This window comes from Molossus molossus, unplaced genomic scaffold, assembly GCF_014108415.1.
Source record: "Molossus molossus isolate mMolMol1 unplaced genomic scaffold, mMolMol1.p scaffold_m16_p_20, whole genome shotgun sequence".
Lineage (NCBI taxonomy): Eukaryota > Metazoa > Chordata > Mammalia > Chiroptera > Molossidae > Molossus > Molossus molossus.
Genome location: NW_023425356.1, coordinates 619,079 through 625,646, shown reverse-complemented (window position 1 = coordinate 625,646; position 6,568 = coordinate 619,079). Strand labels below are relative to the sequence as shown.

The following is a 6,568-nucleotide window of genomic DNA, read 5'->3' as shown; positions in this document are numbered from 1 at the left end:
CATCCCCACCCCCAAAGCCAGAATGTTAAATATACATATTCCTCTTCTCTTTCCTTACCAAGAATTGGCGAGTTGGACATTTTCTCCTGATTTAGGTGAGCTCTGAAAGCTTTTAGGAAAGTCTGTAGTGGGTGAAAAGCTATACTTGGCATTGAACTTGCTTGGGATACTGAGGCTTCTTAACCGGTTTCTGGAGTTCTCATAAAGGCTTTTGTGCCCCTATGTGATATTAAGTTTACGCCTCTGTCAAGGAACAAGGCCTGTAGCTTCCTGTTCTTCGGTCTTGCTGACACCATTCCTAAAACAGCACAGCAGGGGGTGGGCTGAGCCGAGGGGATTGAGGGGTATCCTCGCTCTTCTCTGAAAGCTGAACATGCTACCGCGACACTCCCCAGTCCCTTTCCTGCCGAATGACTACCCCACAGTAGATATCTAATTTATTTATGACGCATTTTCTTCTGAGCTTTTCTGTTTCTCCCACTCCTTTCAACTGGGATGTAGTTCCACGAGGGAGGGAATTTTAGGGTTTTCTTTACTCTCTAATCACTGTACCCAGAACAGCCCCTTAATAAGATGTGTGCTCCAGAGATATTAGTTGGGTGATCAGAGTGACTTGACTCTTGGTTCACCCATTCAGTGCTGTTGGGCGACCTTCAGAGGACGAGGTTGGAAGAGCAATTTCCCTGCTTCTTCCACGAGAGATGGAAGAAGAGGCCAAAATCCTGCAGCTTGCGCTTCTGGTGTAAAGTGAATATGTTGCCCAATGGATGGAATCAACGCCTTGCAAAGCCCAAGAAAGTCCAAAAGCGATTTAACCCGGGAGGGAGTGGGCGGGCCGTGTCTAAAAGAGTGCCCTCTCTGAGGCTCGAACTCAGGACCTTCAGATTATGAGACTGACGCGCTGCCTACTGCGCTAAGAGGGCACCTGCCTCTGGCTCCTCACCGAAAGTGAAATAGTCAATATTACTTCCCAAGCAGCGTTATGCCATCAGTTTCCAGCTTTTCAAGAACATCATGAATCCTACTTAAAAATGATTCTCTATGAGCCGGTGTGGTTTTCCTTTCATTTTCCTCGTTATGAAATTTGAACTTTCCGGGACTGTGTCGAATTCAGGGCCAAGCTGCATGGAGAAAAATATTAACTTAGTATACTTCACCCCTGTAGGATCACAGCTCCTCTGGAGAAACAGAAAACGAATTACAAATTGGTAGTTAGTCAGCAGGAGCCTCGTGTTGTTCATGTCCACAGGTTAAAATCCTAAAAATGTCCAAAAGACTGCTGCGTTCACGATGCCTCCCCTTCTTTTTCCCCCTTTTCTTCAGTGGGTCGGAAAATTTGAGGATGCCCCCTAGCGACCCGAAGTCAAGGTAGTAAAATCTGGAGAATGTGGGCATCGATCCCACTACCTCTCGCATGCTAAGCGAGCGCTCTACCATCTGAGCTAATTCCCCACCTCCCGCGAGCCCCTTCGGATCCGAATCTTCTTTCATAAACAACTGTGTGGGTCTCCATTACTCACTATTTCTGGCATTTTGGGCACCATAAAATGCAGAACACGAGGTAAGTCAAGGCCGTTAACTCGGAACCAGGACCGAGAGCGCCGGCTCTCGAGGACGGCTGGGCAAGAGCGCGGTGCCACCTACTCAGCCTGGCGGGGGAACCGGTGGGGAGGAGAAAGTCTGGGTGGGCAAACTGGCGCCGCCAGAACTTCGCGTTTCATATTTTCCGGAACAGAAGACAGCACGTCCCAGCTGGACAGACCCACCCAAACAGCTAAGGTTACACAGCCCTCTCGGGATGCTACAGGGCCCTCTTAAAAAGTGAGATGATCGCTTGTTCCTTGCAGCTGGGTTCGCCTAGGGAGGCTATGGGGCAGCTTCTCATAGGTTCAGGAGGCAAAAAGCAACCACCAGCTGTTTCCACTTGGTCTTGAAATGGGGCCTCTCACGTGTGAGGCCAGTGGAAAAACCTCTACAAGACCCTCAAATCTGAGTCCTTTTTTGCTTATATCTGACATATGCATTGAGTCCTATTCAGGTGCAACATGGAGAACACACACATCCACACCCCCAGAAAGTCAGCCAAAATCACAAAAGTATTACAGACAAAAATCATGAGGATTAAGAGACAAGATCGCATTAGAGTGAAGGAATAAAAAACATGGACTTAAGGGAGCAGGTGAGGCGGAACACACACAGGTGGGAGGGATAGTCAGAGGTGTAGGAATTCCTCTATGAGGAAATGTACCTGTCTCACTGGATTGTATGGTGCCTGAGTGTGTATGTATACTTGCCATAAAATATACAGGGAGAGAAGTAGTGATTGAAAAGCCTTGACACTTGGAGATATGACCAGAAAACATTGTTGAGGCTTAAAACACATGAAAAAAAAAAATCCAGGCAAACACTTTATATAATCAATTTTACATTTAGAAAAAGGGTTTTAGTTTTGAATGTCAGAGACCTTGAAAATGGGAACTGGTATTGGAGAGAAAGGGAAACAAGTTATAAAGTTATTAAAATATTGATATTTATTCACATTTATCCTGCCAGCCCCTGAGGCACACAGCATGAGTGTCTCCAGCTCCTACCTCCACTACACTGCCTGGCCCAGAATATCTCCCCATAAACATTGTTGAGAGAATGAAGGAACAGATGAAGGACAAAAAGAGAAAGATTCTAGAGAGGCTGTAAAGAGAGAATCCACAATATTTGTGAAGACATTGTGTGTGGTGATTTGAGAGAGAAGTCGTAAATATCCACAGGCACACAGACCAATGGAATAGAACAGAGACCAGAAATAAGCCTTAGCATTTTTTTTTTCCAGCATTTAAAAAATATTCTTTCATTTCTTTCCGGTGTCTATGGTTTCTGGTAGGAACTCCCCAAACATACAAATTGTAGTTTTCTTTTCATTTTCCCCTGGCAGCTTTCAGAATTTTTTCTTTTCTTTTCAGATGTTTGAGTGTGATGTGCCTGGGTGTAGATTTCTTTGGGTTTGTCATCTTTAAACTTTGCTCAGCTTCTTCAGTCTGGGTAATGTGTTTTACAATTTCCAGGACTGTGTCGAATTTGGGGCAAGTTGCCTGGAGATCAGGGATCAGGGATCAGCCTAACAAATGGAATAACAGAGACATTTGCAAACCTAATCAGGGTGTTAGTTTTTCCCCAGTTTGCCTTGTGTTCTTTCCTGTACTTTTAGGATGCAGAGACAACCCTCAATGTGGTATTTATTACATGATGTTGTAAACAGCTGTGTGCTCAGCCCTCTTCCCCACTCAACTGCATATTCCTCCAGGGCTGCACTCTCAGTGTCTACAGTAACTGATTTTACATTACAAGTCTGCATGCATGAATGAAGAGTTGATACAAATGCCTACCAGCAGCAGGATAGAAGTTTGACTTTGGTAGAGGTAGAATCACAGGTCTGTGGTTCCACCCACCATACGTTAAATGCAAGAGCGGTGGAGTGCTGTGTACAGGGGGGTATTCTAGTTTCTAAACACAGCTTGGCTCAAGGGCTGGGGTTGGGCATGTGTCCATTAAGTCTACAGCCAGCAATGTCAAACGGCATAGCTGGGTTGGGCTGGACCAAGAGCTGAGAAGTAGGCCTCCTAAGTGAAGAGAACATCTAGTCTGTTGATGTGAAAGAAAAGGCTCAGGGAAGCACGTGCACCAGACCATTTTTCATACCATTTATGTGGTTGGTTTTGAGTTTTTTCATAATGCCAGTGATCAAGAGGATTTAGAACACAATTGCACAAGACTTAATAAGATCTCCAGCCAAAGATTATCACACCTAACAAGTCCAGAGTGTAGGGAAGCGGATGTCTGGTTAATTCAGGGGCTCCATGGTGCCATCAGGACCCAGATTTAATTTTATTTGTTATTATTATTATTGTATTTTTTTCATCGTCACCCGAGGATTTTTTTTTTCTATTTATCTTCAGATAGAGTGGGAGTGAGGGAGAGAGAGAGAAACATCGACGTGAGAGGGACACATCGACTGGTTGCCTCTCGCACAACCCTGCCTAGGGCTGGGGGCAACTGCAACTGAGGTACGTGTTCTTGACCGGAATCGAACCCTTGAGTCATTGGTAGACGCTCTAACCACTGACCCAAACCAGCCAGGGTCCAGATTTTATTTTGAATCTTTGCATGCTGTCATTCTCAACGTACAGATCTCAAAATCCAGCTGGTTTCCCTGCAGAACCTCAAACTCTCACAGTCTCCAGATAAAGGCCAGAAGGAAAACAAACAGACCTCTGTCTTCTAACTCTTGTTGAGGAGAATTTCTCCTACATGTTCCCTCATAGTGTGAGACTTCCCCTCACATCGGCTACATTTGTACCACATACTCTCACCTAATCCAATTACTGCCAAGACTGGGACCATTGAGATTAATGAGGTCAATCATAATTCTTCCTCTGGAGCTGAGAATGAGGCCCACCTCCTCCAAAGCCAAGGCAGGATACAGAAAGTTCTGTGAACAAAATTGTTTTTCTGTTGGAAAGGAGGGATGGGGGCCATGGTATCAATGATTGGTGGTGGTATAGCTACTATCCCCGACTCTATCCCCAAATTTGAAATAAAATAAGTATTTTTAAGCACTTTGAAAGCTGAGAGCTCTGTTCCTTACATTAATCCACATTAGACCATAGCCAGATTTCCAGATCCAACCATGGTAGAACTAATTTGACCTATAGCTTGTATTTAGTACTTGTATTCAGTACATGACATTAATTGTACATGGTTATATATTGACCTATAAATCAGAATTGTATACGGTTGGCTCTTCATAGTGCCACACATCACAAATCTGCACGACTGCAGAGTACAACGACACTGTCCTTTGTGATTCTGCAGTCAGGGGCTGACGTGCATCGCAGTGCAGAGACCTGAGGCTGCACCCAAATCAGCCACCTTCATCTACCTCTCCGGGACAGGACAGGGGTCACATTCCTTCCTCTGGAAAACAGGAATTTGTGCTGCCTCAATTTGTCTATAGAACATAGAACTCTCACTGGTTCCCAGGCTTACTTTCACAGCTTCTTTAACAACCATTGATTTTTAATTATCTCCAGCATAACCATAGTTAATGTTTTCTGTCTTAACTTTTGCTCTCTATTCTTGTCATTGTTCACAAAGAAGAAACTTGATATGGGAAGAAAGCGCACACTTAGAGAGTCCCTGGTTAAAATCTCAACTCTGCCCTTTACTAAGTAGGTAAATTTGTAAAAATCACTTAACTTTTGAGTTATCCGTTACCTTATCTGCAAAATGGGACGATGCCCACTTTGCAGGTTTGTTGGAGATTAAGGGATGTATTGCAGGAAAGTCCTGACAAATATTTGGGCTGTCAGTAAAGTGATCACTATTGACAGCAATGTTCAGTCCTTCCCAATCTTCTAGAGCTTTACCTCAATAACTCAAAGGGTATTTTATTAAACATCTATTTACTAAGCAAAATGTGAAACCCAAAGGACTCAAAGGTAAAACTTAATCCTCATTCCTCAGGGAACAAACATCTAGCCAGAGAGACAAATCTGAACTCACAGTTTCAATAAAATAGGAATGAAGGAAACCTGTGGGTAGCACAGAAGTAGGTCAGTTAATGTGGGCGGGAGTCAGGGATCTCTCTGACACCACATTTGAGCTTCATCTTGAAATAGAAAAAATTTCACCTCTGGAGAAGGAAATAGGGCTACGGGATTCAGAATGTGCAGCACTGAAATATACAACAGGTGCCTGGCAGATTTGAAGGAATGCAGTTCCAAGAGGCAGAACAGCGTGAGCTGGCCTGGAGGGGACTGAAGGGGCAGGAATGGGCAGGAGGGCTGGGGGGATTCTCCAGGAGCCTCTGATATACTGGCAATACTATTTTTTTCTAGATGTGGTGGTTTCTTTATTATCCTTCCAACTGCATACATACATTTTAATACTTTTTTTTCACGTGTATGATATGAATTACAATAAAAATATTACAACATTTTTAAAGATAGGTTGATATCAAATTGTAAAGAACTTTATTTATGAAGATAAGGAATGTATCCTGAAGGTAAGGCGAACACTCTCAGCTCTGTGTACTGAGAAGTTGGGGTCGGCAGCATGATAGAAATAGAATGCAGTGGGGAGGCCACACCTGGAGCCCCCTGGGCTGGCAGGTGTGACCAAGGCCTGGCTGGCCCTTGGGTATGAGGAGAGCTCAGACGGGAGCAGAGGTCTGGCTGAGGTGGAAGGGACAAGATTTGAAAAGGATGAGCAAGGGGGATTTGTGATAGTGTTTGCATTTATGGATCAGGAAATTCCATTAACTTCACTGCATGGTAAAAAAAAATAATATATATATATATATCCTGAAGGAAAGAGCTCTGGGCTCTGCCCCTAGTGTCCCGTGTGGCCTGATGCTGCCAGAGCCTTTGCGTCCACCCTCGTGACTGTCCAGGAAGTTCACTCTTCGGTGGCAGTTAAGTCAGTTTGGATGAGGTTTTGTTCCCTGCAACACAGTCCTGAATAATACGACAGTGAAAAGATTCCACTCATGACATTACCAGAGGGCAGAGAATTT

At 44.3% G+C, this 6,568-nt stretch overlaps 2 non-coding genes across 2 annotated transcripts; both read right to left on the bottom strand.

Moving 5' to 3' along the window:
• Positions 1 to 850: 850 nt before the first annotated feature.
• On the bottom strand, positions 851 to 923 carry TRNAM-CAU. The gene has a single exon. It is a non-coding gene; the product is annotated as a tRNA-Met (tRNA).
• A 456-nt stretch (positions 924 to 1,379) lies between these two features.
• On the bottom strand, positions 1,380 to 1,452 carry TRNAA-AGC. Its single transcript has one exon. It is a non-coding gene; the product is annotated as a tRNA-Ala (tRNA).
• Positions 1,453 to 6,568: the final 5,116 nt, after the last annotated feature.